This window comes from Lissotriton helveticus (genome assembly GCF_964261635.1).
Source record: "Lissotriton helveticus chromosome 1_1 unlocalized genomic scaffold, aLisHel1.1 SUPER_1_unloc_9, whole genome shotgun sequence".
Classification (NCBI taxonomy): Eukaryota; Metazoa; Chordata; class Amphibia; order Caudata; family Salamandridae; genus Lissotriton; species Lissotriton helveticus.
Window position 1 is genome coordinate 1,910,574 of NW_027611736.1, and position 21,573 is coordinate 1,932,146.

General features: G+C 49.4%; 1 pseudogene across 1 annotated transcript in view; it reads left to right on the forward strand.

Annotated features, from left to right (window-relative positions):
- Positions 1-21,573, forward strand: part of LOC144806601 (uncharacterized) — a 159,164-nt pseudogene that overhangs the window by 85,330 nt on the left and 52,261 nt on the right. The window contains exon 2 of the transcript XR_013605850.1: positions 1,546-1,664. The product of XR_013605850.1 is annotated as an uncharacterized LOC144806601 (transcript). The remainder of the gene's footprint in view (positions 1-1,545; positions 1,665-21,573) is intronic.

The following is a 21,573-nucleotide window of genomic DNA, read 5'->3' on the forward strand; positions in this document are numbered from 1 at the left end:
CATCAACACAGCTCCCATTTAACGTCACAGCTACACCTGCCAACATTTGAATTAGCGGTATTTCATTTCTTTAATTTACCAATCAAGTGGCATAATGAAGCCGCATCTACTGTAGTTAAATTAAGTAAGCCATCCCTTTCCTCGGGGCAGGTAAACAAAGCAGCAGAAGAGAAGTGCGCTCATGCTGCTGCTGTTAACCTGCTGCTCGCGGGTGTCTCTTCTCCAAATACAAGCTTCCTAGGACCGGTTTCTGGCATTTCAGCCGTCTTCAGCCAGGCTTGCTTGAATCCAGTGGCAAAGTGAGCAAGGGACTCGCATCCGAGCATACCCTGCCAACTTAAGGTGAACAAAGCGGTACAAAAGGGGGTGGTGATGGACTGCTTTGTTCAGCTGAAATGCCAGAAACCGGTCCTAGGAAGCTTGTTTCCGGTCCAGGGAAGGAATGGCTTGGCAGTTCGGGCTGGACTGTTCCCATGAGGCACAGGGTCAGACTGATTGCATATGGCCATGTCTGAACTGGGGTGGCAGAGTGGGCTAAAGAACGGTGATGGATTAAACCCAGATCTGTTAACTGGGTGTGAGTGTTTGATTGGTTCAGATGCTCCGTCCATCACCACCCCCTTTTGTACCCATTTGAAACCAGGCATTTTCCCCTTTATTACGACACTCCCTTCATCACTCTTTCCGCATGTGCTTCCAGGGCGAGCAATATTCCTCGCCCCGGCCAGCACATGCGCAGGAGGTCTCTGATCTGCTGTGCCCTCGTCATCGTCCGTCCCTTGATGAAAAAAAACAAAACAGTCAGAGTCAGACTGACTGAATTTAATTTGTGACACACGGGGCAGTGAGCAGTTCATTGACTTGACGCTGCTGCATTGCATGCGTGTGGTACGTGTCTCTCTTGTCTTCCTCCCCGACCCGACTCCCGAGGCTAGTGGGGCAACGCCCCATTCGCCCCTATGCACCAACAGCCACTGCTTATACCACGTGCAATTCATCCTCTCCAAAGCCAAGCCTCAAGAATTCCTGGGTGTAAAGGGCGGCTGATTCTGATTGGGTGCTTGATAGTTTTCCAGAAACTCATGTTCTTGATTGTTCATGTTTGTCAGTGGTTAATTAAAAATGCCCAGGGGTTTTATCTCTTCAGTTGACAGAAGCTACAATAAAAGTTTCTTTGTCGTTGCAAAAATAATATAAACAGCCAACGAGCCTCTATTTGTCAAAGAATGGAAGGGCTGGGGAACTGTCATTCATCTCACTGCTAAGCAGAGCCATGTCATGCTTCATCCTCCGTCAGGCCTCTGATTTTGACCAACATCGCTTAGAACACTGGGACTTTAGAGCCCATCCTTTTAATGAGAAAAACAAACCTACAAGTCCCATAAGCAATAGTGGTGGAAGGTGTCACGCATGACCTAGGACAACATCGTTATCAGCACATCCAGTTCCATATTTTAAGTATTTGACACTATATTGAATTTATAATCTTAGTTTATAATGGTCATGAGTCACCAGTATACTAAAAACATGTCTTTTATTTTCAAGGTCAATTAAGTAACGGTTACCAGCTTGGAAGCTCAGTTAATTCTTCAGTATTTGTCATTGATCTCAATGTGTGGCTGGTTTGGGTCTGCCCCCTGCATCGTTCCCGATAACTCACACAGGTAAGGAGCTTGTAGCAGCAACATGATAACTCCATACTCGTCTGTAAGAAGTGCGCTCCCAGGCAGGTATCCGATCATTTTTGTGAAACGAGCAAGCACCAATATCTGCTTTGTACATTTGTTAAAATAAAACACAATCAATTCAATTCAAAATATACTTTATTCGGCATAAAGCAATACCATAAAAGTACAGTGTTAAAAAACAACATCTCATACATTATAAAAACCATACTAAAAATCTGTTTAACAACAATACATAAAATATAAATGATTCGGCACGGGGATCATCTTATAGAAATGACAAGGAGGTACCCGGTTAAAAATGTTTCATCCATAGTATAGTGCAAATCAGAGCAAATATTGTTCACACAGGACCATTATTCCTCCCCTCTACTGGTTCTGAGTTTCATCGCTAATCTTAGAAAATTTACTACACAGAAACGTTTTTAAAGGTTCTACTGACAATTTCAGAAACAGTAGGACCACCTTAACTTGTTTGAAATTGGCCTTCCTTAAAATACCTTTTAAAAATAGTCGCCTAGGGTAAGCGTAAAATGAGCATAGTAGGACCAAATGGAGCGTATCCTGTGGAGACCGTTGGCCGCAGCCACAGGAGCCCTTACTCTCCAAATGCTTTGTATACCCTGCTGGAACCGCCAAAGTATGGTGTAACAAATCTAGCCTGAAACGGGTCATGAGAAATCTGTCTTGAGGATTGTAAATAAGACACAAATAAGGTTCCATGCCCAGGCACGACTTTGTTAACTGATGAGTTCTTACCGATGGCTTAGTCAGCTCTCTTGCTTCCCTATTTGACTTGGCTGTCTTTAAAAATTCTGACTTAATACGGCCCTTATCCTTAGATAGCAATTTGGTCGGTGGGTAAAATATTCAACCCAACCCATGGCTGACAGGTTTTCCTTGATGTGTTTAATCCAAGGAATATTGTAACCCCGTGCTCGTGCAATGCAGTCTGATATTATTGGTTGACTTAACGCCGCCTCTGGGTTTGTCTATACCTTAATCCAGCATGCGAGGGGCTTCCATTGCAGCCTATCGCACAGATGGGTTATACCCAGTTCCTCATGAACCATGTAGGAGGAAATGCTTTGTGGGACTTTCAGTACCCGCCTCAAATATTTGTTTCCTTCTATTTGTAACTTAAGCGGGTCTATAAAGCCCCAGACCTCACTCCTGTATAAAACTTTGGCACAGCTTACAGAACTGTAGAGGTTCAAGATTTGTTCCGGAGACCATCGGCCTAGCCTTTTTGCAAAATTCATAGTTGTCCCTGTTGAGTTAATTAGTTTATTGCATTTCTCCTCCACAAGGGCTTTAAAACTAAGGCGACTTAAAAAAATGATCCCCAGATATGAAAATGACTTGACCTTTTCCAGTCCCTGTGTGCCTATTGTACACTTAGTTTTGCTGGATGGTCCTTTCCCTACCTCCATAACATATGATTTGGTGAGGTTCGGTGACAAATCTAAGCTATCCATAAAATGGACAAAGCCATCTATGAGGCGCTGCAGTCCACGCGCAGTGCGGGCCAAGAGTACCGCGTCATCTGCATACAGTAACACCAGTATCCCTCTCCTACCCATCTGCGGGCAGTCCACCCCTAGAGCTACCAGCGCCTTGGTCAAACCATTTATATATAACGTAAAGGGGGGGGCGTGGCCACGGAGGCGAGGAAGATGGGTGCCTCCGATTGAAGCTCTGGCGCTCGGGAGGCCAATTCCACACATCCTGCGGTGATACACTAACGTATCCCCCGTAGCATTATACCATCCTGCAGCTGCAGCGATTCGCTGCCATCCGGATTTTACTTCGGGCTCGCAGGTGACTGGAAAGCCGACGTCGGCAGAATGGATCGAGCGCCACCCCCCTAGGGCTCTCCCTGCCTGCACCCGGCTGGAAGGTGAGTGCTGCGCCGGAGGTGTTTTGGCCGGCCCTGCGTGCTCTCGGGGCTCTGGGGGCCCGGGCGCTGCTTCTCCGGCCCGGTTTAAAGGGGGGGGCGGCCTTTGGCGCACAGCTCTGGTGGACGCATCAGTCCTTGGGCCGGGCGGATAGGCCGGAGCCGGGAGCTCGATTTGCGGCTCTCCCTGACGGGCCTGGATGTTGGTGCGTGGTTTCCCTGGCGTCGCGGGAGGGCGGGCGGGCCGGACTGGGAACCTTCGGGGTGTGCGCCACACCGGACTGGGTGGCCCCGCCATCCTGCTGAGCCACCACACCGGGACTGATGGAGGCACTGGAGGACACGCTGCGGGACTAATTGTGCGGCCCCACCTGCAACTTCAATCGCATCATTGAGCCGGCATCTCTCCTGTGGACATAACTTCTGTCCCAATACCAGAGGTGGCTGTGTGGCACTGGTTTCACCGTTTCCTAGCTGCGGAAGTGTCATTACCGAGACTCTCACTTGCCTCGGCCCCATACCCTGCCGCATGTGTTGACAGGCTGTATTTCACACAGCGTGTAAGGCAAGCTGCTCCCCCTATGGGCCCCATTTTGTGACTCCCTTCTCGAACTCTTCAGGTGCCCTAAGATTGGACGATTGCCCAGTGGAGTGGTGCCCTGCAGCATTGTTCCTTTCCTGGCCAGCGCCGGACAGCTAGTACTCTCTGGGCCACCTTGCCATCTTCAACGATCCGCGTGATTCCAGTGCCACCATGGGGAAGAGAGACCCGAACCAACGGAAGCTGAGCTTCGACAAGACCCCCTTGCTTGCCACCGATGCCCCCCCTTGATCCTCGACTGGCGCAGAGACCCTCCCAACGCAAGGAGACACCACCTCCCTGGTCACTACAAAGATGGGCGAAATGAGGGCGGGCTTCAAGGCGCTAGATAGTAGATTTGACACACTAGAGCAGAAACTGGCAGACATGGGGTCCAAAGTCCAGGTCCACGAAAGACGACTGGATGTTGTTGAATCCCGGGTCTCCGACGCAGAAGATGCTGCTAATAAGTCGTTGAAGCGGCTTGAACGAGTGGAGAAAATCCTGAAGGATGTGGCCATAAAAAACGAGGACCTTGAGGCGCGTGGACGACGTAACAACATTCGTATTTTGGGAGTTGCGGAGACGACTCAGACTGGCAGACTGGAAGAGTTTGTCGAGACGCTGCTCAGTGATTTGTTCGGAAGGGAAACATTCATCAGGGGCTTGTGGTTATGCGAGCCCACCGCTCGCTGGGACCCTGTCCCCGGCCAGGTCTCCCGCCACATCCCATTATTGCCAGGATCATTAACTTTCGTGACCGTGACATGGCTCTTTGTGCTGCCCGTGAGAAAGGAGAGTTACAGTGGCAAGGGAGCGCCCTATCCTTTTATCTGGATTTCACCTTCATGGTACAAGAAGCGCGACGAAAATTCACAGGTGTTAAGGCCACCCTTAGGAATCTAGGCCTCAAGTATGAGATGCTGTACCCAACGCGCCTAAAGGTAGAGGTGGTCGGCCGATACTGCATATTTGATACCCCCACGGAGGCACAGGAGTTTTGCCAGACCTATAAAAGGCAGGGTTCCCAATCGACCAACGACTCCAGAGGGCCGTTCCCGGAACGGAGCGACTCCCAGCACAATGTCAAATTATTTCTGGACAGTGGCAAAGGTTGACGTATTCACAGGCTTTCAGTGTTGACTGATTTTTGTCCCATTGAGTAGTATTCACCAAAGGCTTATTCATACTTATTTGGATTGGTTCTCCCGAGTGTCGTGGCTTTGCTGCACCCCATGGCGAACGCCGTAGTTTTCTTTGTTTTTGCAGGACTCTATAGCGTGTGCAATGTTTGTGTGACATGTATAACGTATGGACCACCTTTTATTGGCTGCTGGGTTTTCCTCTTGAGGGTTTGTAGGAGGATGGGAGGTGGGTGGTGGGGTTTTTTTGTTTGGTATAGATTTATCCTTGTATGTTGCAATATTTGTCAATTCTTAGACTGGGATGAGAGCTACTCACTGTTTAATTTAATGTCGGTAGGCATTACCTTATGGCCAAGTTAAGATTGCAGCTCGTCCTTCTGAGTTGTTGATAATGTCCTGGGATGTTCGTGGGCTGCTTAACCCTAAGAAGTGTAAACAGGTCCTTAACTATATTTCCAGACACAGGATTGACATAGTTATTCTCCAGGAGACGCATCTGTCCCTTGGGAGTGCTACGCAAGTCGGCAGGAGTTTTTTTTTTTTGAGAGTGAAACTTTGTTTATTTAGACCACAGCCTTTTAAACAATACAAAACAGAATCAAGATCATACAGTGTAAACAATCTAATTTCTATTACATAATAAATATTTAAAATACAATGCATGTTAACAGAAGGTAACACCCTCAGGACCTAAGATTCATTAAACACAATTTACAGAGCACTCTAAGTTTCAAAAGAAGGTGAATTTGTATTTTATAGTAGGCCTATAAATAATTAAAAACATTGCCTCGTCTGTAGTTTTTCCCTTACAAATTCTTTTATAGCCTTCTGGAATTTTCCCAATCCTATTGCAATTTCCAGTGAGGACATATCTGTAAGTAGGCAGGCCGCTTGGGCACGTGAATTTATCTTGTGCAATAAAAATATTGGACGTAAAAACTGTTTCCGTATGGTAAGGACAAATGTGCAATCGAGCAATATGTGCAACATATCATTTTTAAAACCTAGCCCACAATTACATATACCATCTGGGCCAATCAATACAGACTTTATTTTGCCGTCTATCTTCCAAGGATTAATCCCGACTCGGGTCCTTAAGATCTCATGTCTTAACCCTTAGTTAGGCAATATATCCAGATACGAGAACTAGGATTCGTTTTCCCATGAATTCTTTAACCACTGGACCGATTTTTTTTTTTTCAGTGACATATAGTCAAGGTCCTGGGCCCTCGAGGAAGCCCGACCTTGTTGCCTAAGCATTCTTTTTGTAAAATCGGCCACCAAGGAGTGCTGGGAAAGTCTCACTTTAAGGCTCCCTGCTACTTTCTGGAGGATTCTTCTCACATCCTTTGCCCAAGCAAGACGACTTGATTGGATCTCCTCTCTACACCGTTGTGAGACCTTCTGTGCAACTCCAGGGTCCTGGCGCTTCCAAAATCTTAGTAATGCCATTTGAGCCTGCACTGTCCAGGAAGTTATCCCTAGTTCCATTCTGATCGCTTGGACCATTGTGCAGCTTGGTAGAGACGTTAATATTTTTAAAATGTTGCCTTCTTCCCGATCCCACCCCTGCTTACCACTCAAGTATAGTACCTCTGCCCCATACAGTACTTTCGGGGGGATCATTGCTTCAAATGCCTTTAGCATTGGTCTATGTGTCATATCGCCATATTCTTTATTAAAAATGTTTAGCCCACATATTGACGAGAAGACTCGCCAGGATTTTGGGAGCACACCGATACTTCTCCTGCTACAGCACATACTCCAGAGGGGTTGCAATATGTATCGATAAACGTATCCCCTTTGCGTTATCACAGTGTATTGCAGACAAGGATGGCAGATACGTCATAGTTGATGGATCCCTGCTGGGGCACAGGATTACGCTGGTTGGGATCTATGGCCCCAATACTGACACCCCTTCCTTTTTTCAGGACTTGCAGATTCATTTGCTCAGTCTATCTCCAGGCTTGCTGATTATGGGAGGTGACTTCAACCTGTGGTTTGACCCGGGTAGGGATAGCACCTCTTCTCCGGATTCTAAGGCACGCTCGCGAGCTGTGCTCCTTGATCTATGCTCCCATTTCACACTAGTAGACATTGAAGCTTGCCTGCACTTCACGGTGCCTGCGTACACACATTATTCCGGGTACCACCATACCTGGACTAGGATAGATTACTGGCTCCTCTCCCCGGGGTGGTTGGTTGGGTGGAAGACCTCCTTACACTCCCACGCACCTGCTCAGATCACTCCCCCATTGCCCTTAGATTGAAGCTTCCCAGGGTGGGTGGCTATGAGCGTCAGTGGCGGTTTTCGGGGAGGGCTTTAACCCCTTCAGTGCTGATGACAAAGCCAGCTCGTCATGAGTGTTACCTGCCCTGTGCGGATGACGAGCTGGCTTTGTCATGAACAATGGGATATCAGAAGAAGCAGCGCACAGCGGGAAAACCCCTAGCAGCCAAGGTGTTAACGGACCCGGTGTTCACGGAGGGGGTTAGGCAGGCCATTGAAGAGTATTTTGAGTTTAACACTGGCACTGTAGACTCCTGGGCTGTCCTATTGGAGGGTTTCAAGGCCACCATTCGAGGGGTCTGCATTGCAAAACACACAGGGGTGTTGCGCGACATCCACAACACTCTGACCCATATTGAACAAGAGATTGCCACGCTTGATGAAGAGCAGCTCAGGTCCCACTCTACCGAGAGAGAGACTAGGCGCCTTAAATTGCTGATTGAATTTCGAGATGAGGCTGAGAGAGAACTACGCTTCTTGTCCAGACAATACACGGCTTGCCAGTATGGGGAGGGTGACAGGCCAGGGAAGCTGTTGGCACATTTACTTCGCCCCCCTAATGCTTCTTCTTATATTACTGAGATCAAGGGATCACAGGGAGAAGTCCACCGCTCTACACCCGAGAGATGTGACACTTTTTTGTCCTATTACAAAACCTTATATACTTCTACCTTAACGGATGACCACTCAGAGCGCAGCACCTACCTGAATGAGATTGCGCTGGTTTACTTAGAGAAACATATGCAAGACTTCTTGGCCAGCCCCATCACGACGGATAGTATTGTTGAGGCTATAAATTCAATGAAGGGGTCATCGGCACCTGGGCTGGATGGCTTCTCCGCTGACTTCTATAAGACCTACAAGGAGGAACTTGTTCCTCGCTTGGTGGAAGTCTATGCTGAGGCTCTCGAGACGGGACACTTGCCCCCGACATTAAGGGAGGCGGTTATTGTGCTGCTTCCCAAGCAGGGTAAGGATGCCATCTTGTGCGGTTCCTACAGATCTTTCTCTACTAAACTTGGATTATAAGATCCTCGCTAAGGTGTTTGCTTTCCGGCTGTCGTTGCTCATGGAAAACATTATCTCCCCGGTTCAATCCGGTTTTGTCCCGCACCGTTCCACCTCACTTAATCTTAGGACCCTTTTCTCCGTGATGCATCGCATTGACCCTGACATCCCTGCTGCAGCGGTTCTCCTCGATGCTGAGAAGGCATTCGATTCTTTAGTGTCCCTTTTTTTTGTCTATTATGAGACGCATGGGGATGCCTGAGTGCTTTGTCTCCACGGTTGCTCTGCTGTACACTCTACCCACTGCCAGACTGAGACTAAATGGCACCATTACGGGGCAATTCCCCCTAACTCGAGGTACACGCCAAGGGTGCCCTTTGTCGCCATTATTGTACATTTTGGCAATGGACCCACTTGTCAGACACTTTCAGGAGAATCACTTACACCGCGGTCTCCAATTCCGAACATGCCCATTGTTATTATCGTTATACGCGGACAACACCATCTTGTATGCCCGTCAGCCCCACATTAACCTAGAACCCTTGATATTGGAGATCATTCGGTTTGGCAAGTTCTCGGGACTTCGAATTAATTGGCGTAAGTCAGTTATATTCCTGCTTACCCCCTGCACGGTGGAATGGCCCTGCCCCTTTCCGCTTAGACGTAGCGTCCATCATCAGGTTGAATTACGGCACTGCGATGTCTGTCCTGGAAGGCCAGATTGAGAGATGGAACCGCCTTCCCTTGTCCGTGGCTGGCCGTATTGCCATCATCAAAATGGTTGTACTCCTTAGGTTCTTGTATCTTTTCAACAATATACCTGTCCCCCTCACCAAGGTTTTTTTCTCCCAGTTGAGGTCACTGTTATTGCGCCTTGTGTGGGGCAACGGGGTCCCGCGTGTATCTTGGAGAGTCTTAACCCTCCCTTATGAGCGTGGCGGTTTTGGGGTTCCGGATTTTTATTTGTACTTTGATTGCACAATGTTCCTATGCATACCCTTGGTTTCCCCCTGATGCCTGCATCATTTATTTAAAACCCGAAGCTGACTTGGTCCTTCCTGGCCAGTTATCCACTACACTACCTACCGGTCTCTCCCGGGACCCACGTGATATCCAAACAGTATCGTCGACCTGCTGGGCGAGGATAGACTGCGCAAATACATCGTTCTTGAGCAATTGTATTCGCCAGCCCTCCCTCTTCCTAATCCAACATGGCTACCGATCACCGGGGAAACCATAGTACGCCACACCCTGACTAAATTTCAGATCTCCACTATTGGAGACTTGTTCCCTGAGGGTGACGCTTTTTCAATGTCGGAAGACCACCGCTTTACTGACAGGTCATTCATGGATTCCTTTGTGCTGATGTGGTAAATAAATAAATAATACCTCTATTTTTGATACGATAACAGATAGCTCAATAAATAAGAGTCAAGATTCGAGGTAGTAGGAGTTTTTGCAGGATTTAATACAGCATAAAGGACAGCAACAGGACAACCTGCACGGGAATAGGATGACAGCTGCCGGGGGCAGGATCAGGATGAGCGCTAACTTTTAATAACAGTACACGAGTATATATACATAAAGCAAACACATAGCATTTCATTGCAATAGGCGTAGCAGTGGGCGGAGTCGCGTAGCAGTCGCGAAAGATAAGAGTGAAAGTAGGTGTAACAGGGCGTATACATAGACATGTGATGCAAACGTAACAGAATATGTCATGAATGGGGCGGAAAACATGGAGGGGGCTACCTAAGGAGCCGGGACCTCTGACCTAGTGGTGCGCGCAAGCTGGCAATGACGTGTTACTAAGAGAAGCTGGGGGCTATGATCTCTGCGCTAGAAGAGGAGACGAAAGTCTGGAGAGTCAGAGCGACATGTACCTAGGCATATCTAGTATCTAGTGTTTAGAGAACATGTTGATATAAACTAAAAGTCAGGAGGGGAAAGGCTAACTTGACTCTAAGACTGGTGCATGCATTATTCTACATGTAGTGCGTGATGAAGAATATTAAATGACCATTAATACAGTATTTCTCTTACATGGAGACGTAAAGGCTAGACGATGACTGAAACTATTGATGCGATTCAGTAGCTTAGGAATGCAGAGAAGGAGAGCTGGACTGATAACTTGAATCATAACATACTCTTGGCAGACTCGGAGGCAGAGCCAGGCCGCGCCGGGCACTGTGAGGCAGGAAGTAAGTGAAGGGTCAGGGATACAGGTGGGGGCTGCATCGCTCCTCAGCGAGGGTGCAGGAGACAGGAGCTGAATCTGGCGTCCGGGCCCTTCTGAGGCCTAGAAACGGGGACTTTTAAACTATTAACGTGCACACTGTGAAACGTGGCAACATAACTTTACATAGGCCTGATATTCGTTGTAATCACGAAGACTGGAAACTGGCATACTAGAGGTGGACACAACTGTAATTGCGTCTTTAATCGATCATGGGGAATACATATGCATATTAATCATGCACATATAACATAACATGGGGAACACGTAGGGACACAGAACATGGCAAAATTTACTTTTCCACATTCCCTCCTTGTCACTACGTTTCCATCAGGAAACATCAATATTCATAATACCATCTATCATTTCAGACAGCATCATTTGCTCGTCTCGAATTGTCTTGGAACGGGATCTAGAACGGGACTTAGAACTAGGAATACATGATGTAGCACAAATGCCGCAAATCGCAGGGCCACATTGTATGCAGAGGCAGCAACTGAAAATGATCATTACTGCAATACCTAGAAATGACAATACTTTCCATCCCCAGGCAGAAATTATACTCCAGAGCCAACCGGACCATGTCCAGGTGCCTGGGTTCTGGTGTAACTGATGGGCAATTTTATGAAGTCTGGTTATAGCTGAATAAACAGACGGCGCGTTATTAGGAATGAAAATGCAGCAACTCGATCCGATGACTCTACATGCCCCGCCCCTATCGGCCAGTATGACGTCAAGGACGAGACGATTCTGTAAAACAACAAATCTCATAGCAGATTGCTCTTCGGTTAGGTTACCTAGAGCAGAAGTAGTCTCATTCACTACTGCTTCAAGGGTTCTGGTTAACCTACGGATTAGCTTACTATTCTGGACAGGGCCTAAAAAGAAGAAGAAACCTTTATTGAAATCTTGATATTGTTCTAGAGCAGTTTCAGTTTGATCGACAATTGGGGACTCAATCTCCCTTCTATGTCTAAAGTGTACTAGATGTGTGTTCCTATGATAATCAGATGGGGCTAGAAAAACTGGTGGCAGTAGGAAGGAAATATAACATGTACCATCCCAATCGAGGGGCAGACGAACATATGCGGTCTGACCACAAACAAAATACGAATGACGTGAGGCTTTGAAAATAGATTTCCCACTGTCACTATACTCGACAATAGTAGTACAATCACTATGTCCTACATGTGTGGAACCATTCTTTCGGACACATAATTCGCCTTTGACTGGTAGTACTGAAATTGCAGGTAAGTCTGGAGTAGTATCAGACTGAACATTCAGGACCATAAAATTCGAAGAATAATTACCTAAATCATAAACTTCATTTTCTAGATCTGACCCGGTTCTATGGGAAAGACCTTGCTTGTCTGGAAAACATGTACTGTTAAGAAGGGACATATCAGTTGAGGATGACGTTAACGTGGACCATGCTCCACACGAACCATTATGTGAAAAAGGATAAGGAAAGAGTGGCAGAACTCCCTTCGGCGTCTGGAAAGGGGGGAGTCGACCACACACCCAACAATTAGTGGCATTGCTGGTCTGGTGTGAATAGTGTAACATACGGATGAAGGAATTATTGCGCATAGCAAGACGATAGGATAATTCGTGAGGAGGCAGATCACTAAAGGTGTGCTCTACGGTAGCATTAGCAGACATATTTACATGAGGAACTGGAAAATATAGATATAATGCATAGCTTGTGCAGGTAATCATGAAAGTGAGATATAACAGAAAACATAAAATAATAATGCAACTTTTAGAGTTCTCACTAACTCTCTCTCTGTGGGGGTCTATTATATACATGTCAGAAACCGGTCTAACCGTTTCACCTAGGGGAGGACTTAGACAATCAAACTGGCTGACTTACTTTACTAGACCTTAACTTGAGTTTATACTCCTGCTGCGGAGTTTTCTCTAACAGGGAGGGCTTGGAATCAATGTCATTTGCGGGACAGTCCTTGAGAATAGTACTTTGGCAGTCTTTAGAATCTGGACAATCCTCGGAAATGTTTTTGGAAATAGTTTTAGGTCGGAGTCCATAAAATCTTTTCACGTGAGACAGATGCACCCAGCCTTTTCTCCCCTCCAACTTGACGGCAGTACGGGTGTTCAGGAGGACCAACTTCGGCTCCTTCCATCTAGGCTCCAGCGGACTTGAACGATCAAAGTTCCTTACTAAGACCAGGGTGCCTGGAACGATTTCATGCGGTTTAACCTCGGTATTGTCTGGAAATGCAGCGGCAACCTGTGAACGACAAGAGTGTAGGGCAGACATCAAGGAAGCTAGGTAATCTGTCAGCATATTACTGGAAACATCGGTAATACTTCGGGGTCTAGGTGTACCCCACATATTAGGGGGGCGGCCGAATACGACCTCGTACGGGGACAGACCTGATCTGGAATGTGCGACCATGCGCATATAGAATAAGGCGACTGGCAGAGCTACCAGCCAGTCCACACTTTTCTCTTTACAGACTTTGGCAATGCGGATTTTCAGGGTCTGGTTATGTCTCTCTACGAGACCTGCTGCTTCTGGATGGCGTACACAATGGAACTTCCACTGGTACCCTAACAAAAGGGAAACGTGCTTCATTAACTCGGACGAGAATGGCTGGCCGTTATCAGAATACACGACCCTAGGGAGTCCATATCGGGGGAAGAATTCACGAACCAACTGCTTGGCAGTGGTCGCGGCTGTGTAATCTGGGACTGGATATGCCTCCGTCCATCTGGACAAAGCACATACAACTACAAGGACATACTTGAAACCTCGACATCGCTCCATCTGAATATAATCCATCTGGAGGACTTCAAAAGGGTGGTCAGGAGGCTGGAATCCCCCTTGTTCCACCGGGACACTTTTACCTGGATTAAACTGACAACATATCATACAGGTACGGACTTTCTGCTTGGCTGCAGCTCGTAAATGCTTGTTGAACCAAATGTTCTGGATACTGTCTAACATGGCTTTTTCTCCTAAATGTGCAGGACTATGTGCGGTATTGATAATGACTTGAACCATTGAGTCGGGGAGAAACCATGTGGCTTTTCCCTTCGTCAACCATCCCTGATCTGTCTGGACCCCTCCTTGTTCGGACCATTTCTTGATTTCATCGGGAGCAGCATGTAACTGGATATCTATGACATCTTGAGTGGGGTCCTTAACTGTCATACAGGTAGTCGGATCTGGAGTGTGTGTCAGTGTCTGGCTAACTAGAATGTCTGGAGTCTGAGCTGTAAGCTTGGCTGTTCGGTCTGCTAGATCATTACCCTGGGAAATAATGTCAGTGACTTTCGTATGTGCCTTGCACTTCATGATAGCGATAGCTGTCGGTAAATGTATTGCTTCTAACAGAGCTTGAATGAGGAGACCATGCTGAATCTTGGTTCCATGAGAAGTCATGAAACCTCTCTCCTGCCAGAGTACTCCGAAGTCGTGTACGACTCCGAATGCATACCGGGAGTCTGTGTATATGTTAACTTTCAGGTTCTTGGCACGTATGCAGGCTTGGGTCAGAGCAACTAGCTCTGCTGCTTGAGCGGACAGGGTGTCAATACGGTGTGTCTCAATAACTTCGGTTTCAGTAGTCACTGCATACGCGGCTACTAGTTCTCCTGTACTTGTTCTCATACATGAACCGTCCACATAAAGTGTCAGGTCGGGATCTGGTAACGGAATATCTGTCAGGTCTTGTCTTGGCTTAGTCATGGTGTTAACAACTTCCACACAGTCATGTGTGGCAGGATTTGAAGTAACTGACGGTAACAGTGTAGCAGGATTTAGAACGTTGCCAATTCATAACCTGTTAAACGTGCAATGGTCAAGTGCTGAGTCTGTGTTCGGTTTAAAAGAACTTCCACGGAGTGTGGAACTTGTACTGTCAGGGAATGTCCTAACACTATGGAATCACTTTGTCTGATAGCTAGTGCTGTAGCTGCAACTGACTTGAGGCACGCAGGTAAAGCCTGGGCGACTGGATCTAATGTGCTCGAAAAATAAGCACAGGGCTTGTACTGTCCGGCTTGATCTTGTGTGAGAACAGATAATGCTGTACCTTCACGTTCTGTGACAAAAAGTGTAAAAGGCTTACTGTAGTTCGGTGTAGCTAGAACAGGAGCTTGACATAAGGCTTTCTTTAACTCATTAAAACTAAGTGTATGTTCAGATGTCCAAGGGAGGACAGTCGATACGGCTGCCTCCTGTGTCGTTAACTGTATCAGTGGCTTGGCTAGAAATGCATACTGCGGAATCCATTGTCTGCAATAAGAAGTGAGGCCGATAAAAGCACGTACCTCCTTCTGGGTCTTGGGCTGTGGAAGACTCGCTATTAACTGGATACGGTCTGGTGTCAACTGCCTACCCCTCTTGGACAGTAAGTGTCCTAAGTAGACCACTTGCTGGACACAGAATTGAAGCTTTGAAGGGGACACCTTGTGCCCCATCTCGGCTAGGAAATACAGAACAGTAAGTGACGCTCGCTCGCAGTCACGTTCAGAACGGGCTGTGATCAATAGATCATCGACATACTGGAGCAGGGCAGTGTCAGTTGGCATGTGAATATTGTCTAGTTGTCTCTTGAGTGCTTGACTGTAAATACTAGGACTTTCTGTGAAACCTTGAGGAGCTCGTGTGAATTTATAGCTCCTTCCATTTAAACAGAATCCGAAAAGGAACTGGCTATCTGGATGAATGGGAACACTAAAGAATGCATTCTTAAGGTCGATTACAGTGAAAAACATAGCTTCAGAATCAATGGCTGTCAATAGGGAAGAAATATCTGGGGCAACTGGGTACTGAGGAATGATACACTTGTGGGACACCCCCGCGCCGCACGGCCACCAGCTGCTGCGTGTGCCCCAGTGCCTGCCCTCTGCCTGCCTCGCTGCCGGCTGCCGGCTGACTCCGCTGCCGTTTGTTTTTGCTCCGTTTTTTTCCTGAATTTGTGCCTGTATTTTTCTTACTGCTGTGCCCGTGTTTGTTTTTGCTCCGTTTTCTTCCCTGAATTTGTGCCTGTATTTTTCTTACTGTTGTGCCCGTGTTTGTTTATGCTCCGTTTTTTTCCCTGAATTTGTGCCTGTATTTTTTCTCTTACTGTTGTGCCCGGGTTAGCGTCTCCTTCCTGGTTTCCCGCCTAGCTCGCCGCCCTCCGTCTCCCCTCCCCGCTCCCCGCTCCCGCCACCACCGCTGACCCCGCCCCTTTTCTCCTTCAGTTCCCTCCCCGCTCCCGCCTCCCAGCTGCTCCGCCCACCCGCGCACTTGGCCTTATATGGCGGCCGTGCGACACAGGTAAGTGTGACCCACTTGTGGGACACCCCCGCGCCGCACGGCCACCAGCTGCTGCGTGTGCCCCAGTGCCTGCCCTCTGCCTGCCTCGCTGCCGGCTGCCGGCTGACTCCGCTGCTGTTTGTTTTTGCTCCGTTTTTTTCCTGAATTTGTGCCTGTATTTTTCTTACTGCTGTGCCCGTGTTTGTTTTTGCTCCGTTTTCTTCCCTGAATTTGTGCCTGTATTTTTCTTACTGTTGTGCCCGTGTTTGTTTATGCTCCGTTTTTTTCCCTGAATTTGTGCCTGTATTTTTTCTCTTACTGTTGTGCCCGGGTTAGCGTCTCCTTCCTGGTTTCCCGCCTAGCTCGCCGCCCTCCGTCTCCCCTCCCCGCTCCCCGCTCCCGCCACCACCGCTGACCCCGCCCCTTTTCTCCTTCAGTTTCCTCCCCGCTCCCGCCTCCCAGCTGCTCCGCCCACCCGCGCACTTCGCCTTATATGGCGGCCGTGCAAACGCGCAGCGTTGACGTGCAGCGGGCGCGCCGATTGTGCGCCGAAGGCGCGCCAAAGGTAAGCCCGTCTGCGCCCGTCCGCGCCTGGACCGCGCCCAGGGCCAGGACCCCTGGCCCCCACCGACGGAAGCCGACCCGACTGACCTACGACGCCGCCGATCTCATCGCACTCAACACCGGCCGCATCCCAGGATGTCATCGCGCCGCCCCGAAGCACACCCACGGACCCTTCAGCTGCCACGCCTGCAAGTTCACCTGCATCCGGACTCATCCTGCACCAGCACTCGCCAAGCCGAACATCAGCAGCACCCACCTCAAGTGCATCCTGCTCAACACCCGCTCCGTCCACAGACACGCCGTAGAACTCTGGAACCTCCTCGACACCACCGCCCCTGACGTTGCCTTCCTCACCGAGACCTGGATGAACGCCTCCTCAGCCCCAGACATCGCCATCGCCATCCCGGAGGGCTACAAGATCATCCGGAGGGACCGCACCGCCAACCTGACGGGAGGAGGCATCGCCATCATCCACAGAGACACCATCCGCATCACGACCAACACCGACGACACCCTAACCACCGCTGAACACCTGCACTTCCAGATCCACACCAACCCGAAGACCACCCTCAGAGGCACCCTGATCTACCGACCCCCGGGTCCACGCACACGATTCAGCGAGGACATCGCCGACTTCATCAGCCCGCATGCCCTCCCCTCCGCTGACTACATCCTCCTGGGGGACCTCAACTTCCACCTAGAGAACAACAGCGACCGCAACACCACCAGCCTGCTCGACAACCTCGCCAACCTCGGACTCAAGCAACTGGTGTCCACCCCCACCCACCTCGCCGGACACACACTCGACGCCGTCTTCTCATCCTGCAAAGACGTCACCTTCAGCCACGCAACAGGACTCCACTGGACGGACCACAGCTGCGTCCACTTCACCTTCAAAAGAACGACGATCCACCACCAACAGCAACAGGTTGCCGGAAGAAGCTGGAACAAGATCACAACCGACCAGCTCACCGCTTCCCTGAGCCAGCACCCCCCGCCAGCTCAGCGAACCCCAGCCAGGCCGCCGACAACCTCACGAAGTGGATCAACAACTGCGCGGACGAACTCGCCCCTCTGAGAACCCCACCCAGCAGACCCTGCAGCAGAAAAACACCATGGTTCACCGACGAACTCAAGAGCTCCAAGAAGAACTGTCGAGCCCTCGAAAGTCTGGAGAAGGGAACCAACTACGGACAACATGACCACCCTCAAGCTCGCCACCCGTAAACACCACCAACTGATCCGCGCCACCAAGAAAAATACATACAAGGACCGGCTGGACAACAACGCACACAACTGCAAGGAACTCTTCAACATCGTGAAAGAGCTCTCCAACCCCAACGCCGGAAACAATGACATCACCCCGTCGCAAGACCTCTGCAACTCCCTCGCGTCCTACTTCCACAACAAGATCGCGGACATACACAACAGCTTCAGCAACCAACCAACGCAAGCCACAACCGCAACAACGCCACCCACCACCGCCCTCCGCACCTGGACTCCGATCAGCACCGAAGACACCATCCGCACAATGAACTCCATCCATTCCGGATCTCCAACTGACCCCTGCCCTCACCACGTCTTCAACAAGGCCGACGCTGTCATCGCACCCCACCTGCGGGACCTCATCAACACCTCCTTCGACACCGCCACCTTCCCTGAGAGCTGGAAGCACGCCGAACTCAGCGCTCTTCTCAAGAAACCCACAGCAGACCCCACCGACCTCAAGAACTACCGCCCCATCTCGCTCCTCCCGTTCCCGGCCAAAGTCATCGAGAAGACCGTCAATAAACAGCTGGCCGCCTTCCTCGAGACGAATGGATCCCTCGACCCCTCACAGTCTGGCTTCCGAGCGAACCACAGCACCGAGACCGCCCTCATCGCTGCCACCGATGACATACGAACCCTGATGGACAACGGTGAAACAGCGGCCCTCATCCTCCTCGACCTTTCCGCGGCTTTCGACACTGTCTGCCACCGCACCCTAGTACAGCGCCTCGGCAACATCGGAATCCAGGACAAGGCACTGGATTGGATCAGCTCCTTCCTCGACGGAAGAACACAGAGAGTCCGCCTACCACCGTACAAGTCAGAGGCCACTAAAGTCATCTGCGGCGTCCCTCAAGGATCCTCACTGAGCCCCACCCTCTTCAACGTCTACATGAGCCCCCTCGCGGCCATCGCACGCCAACACAACCTCAACATAATCTCCTACGCCGACGACACCCAGCTGATCCTCTCCCTGACCAACGACCCCGCCGCCGCCAGAGCCAACCTGCACGAAGGGATGAGAGAGGTAGCCGAATGGATGACGACCAGCCGCCTGAAACTGAACTCAGACAAGACAGAGGTCCTCATCCTGGGCTCCTCGCCCTCCGCCTGGGACGACTCCTGGTGGCCCCCCGCCCTGGGCACCGCACCCAAACCGACGGACCACGCACGCAACCTGGGATTCATCCTGGACTCCTCCCTCTCCATGACCAGACAAGTCAACGCCGTTTCCTCGTCATGCTTCAACATCCTACGCATGCTACGTAAGATCTTCCGGTGGATCCCCTCCGAGACGAGGAAGACGGTCACCCAGGCCCTCGTCACCAGCCGACTGGACTACGGCAACGCCCTCTACGCCGGAACCACCGCCAAGCTCCAGAAGAGACTCCAGCGGATCCAGAACGCCTCGGCCAGACTCATCCTCGACATCCCCCGACGCAGCCACATCTCCGGACACCTGAGAGATCTGCACTGGCTCCCGGTCAACAAGAGAATCACCTTCCGTCTCCTCACCCACGCGCACAAAGCCCTACATGATCAAGGCCCGAGCTACCTCAACAACCGGATCAACTTCTACACTCCCAAGCGCCTCCTCAGATCAACCAGCCACGCCCTCGCCGCCGTCCCCCGCATCCGAAGAGCGACAACGGGAGGAAGGTCCTTCTCCTACCTGGCCGCCAAGACCTGGAACTCACTCCCGACCGACCTGCGCCTGACCCAAGACCACCTCTCCTTCAGGAAGAAGCTCAAGACCTGGCTGTTCGAGCAGTAACGGCACCCCCCCCCCAACCCAGCGCCTTGAGACCCCACGGGTGAGTAGTGCGCTCTATAAATGGCATGATTGATTGATTGATTAAGTTCTCGTAGGTCAATCACTAATCGATATACTGGGGGTGCATTTGGATCAGTACGCTTCATGACTGGAATGATAGGAGAATTACATACATTGGAGTCAGTTTCTACAACCACTCCTTGAGCAATGAGCTCGTCAATAATTTTGGATAAGGCTGCTACAGCCTCATTCAGTAATCTATACTGTCTGATTCGTGGTAACACTACACCTGGCTTGAGAGTCACACGATGGGGTGTGGTTTGCATATAACCTACATCAGTTGGACCTTGCGCCCATAAATGCTGTGGTACATTTAACAGTCTTGGATCAAAATCACGTAATACATAGTGACCCTTGAAGTCACGTAAGAACAAACGAACTCCCTCTGGGGAGCAACAAATTACTGCACCTAATTCTTTCAATGTTTTAATGCCTAGTAGATTTTCTGGACATGACTTCGTAAGTAACAGATCAGTAGTACGGGACAATGGACCTACGTCTAGAGTAACTGGTTTGGATATCTCGTTAACAATGGGCTTTCCTGAAAATCCAAGGGAAACATTACTTGAGCCTGAGAGCGGAGCCCCTGGAACCTCGGCGTGACTAATGGTAGTCCTACTTGCCCCTGTATCGATCAGAAACTTTCTGTCTTTCCCTAATACTTGACTGTGAACATAGGGACCTTCTTGATCTACAGGTATCTCGATGAGAGGCAAGCCTACCTCCCTCTCTAGGCTGTTTCATGAATACTGTTGGTACTCTGGATACTCGGACTGTGCATACTGGTACATTTGCTGTGTAACATGCTGTGTTGCAGCAATACTGTGGAACAACAAAGGTTTTGGATCCTACATCTACCCAACCCGGATCTCAACAACGAAAAAACGCCGAGACACACTGACAGACTGTGCGTGTTCCCGTGCGACAGATTCCGAGGGATTGAATTCTCCGGCCAGAGTCCCGGCTCAATCAGACACCAGCCCTGAATTGATTTCAGACACCAGAAACTACACGTTGCACAAGCCACCTATTCAGCTCGTACAACGCAACATAGCCAACATGTAAGCGGCACGACTCTCGTGTTTGTACCGCGCGGCGGCCAATAAACCCTAAGGAACTACAACCGTCTAAATCACAGACATAACCTCTTCCCCGGCAATTTACCGACACCACGGCACATTCTCTGCCTCGTGCAGACTCACTGTTCCCAGTCCCCGTCCTGAAGAGAACCGTCACTAATCCGGTTCGAAACGCGTCGACATTTCCACCCTGTGGTTATTCAAAAGGGTGCACCTAGGAAGAGAAACTATATACCACCTGGGTCCCTAGTGGTGCAACCCAATACAAATATTGAACCACAGTTGTGTCAGGCAGGCAGGCGTACTACTCCATCTGTCCCCGCCTGTCCCTTGGTTTCACATCCCTATGGACTGGCTGTACCCTTGCTTTTTGTATGAAATTTCTCACTGTATATAAATGCAACTAATGTCTGAATACTAAATCACGTTACTGCTTTTTTGGTGTGTCACTGATAACTGCCTTTATTCAATGGTGTTTATTTCACTTTGTAAATAATGTATATTGGTATGTGTGTATAAATGTAAATATTGTATTCATGTATTCACTGTCGTGACAGTCTTTGGTTTGCCCATGTGTTTTGAAAAAAATCTGAAAAACCAGATCAAAAATTAAATAAATTTGTTTTGGTACAGAAGACCTTGGTTACGTAGTACATATTGACTGCGTGACTGCAATTCATTACATAAACCTTCCCTATCCAGCCGTGTTGCAGC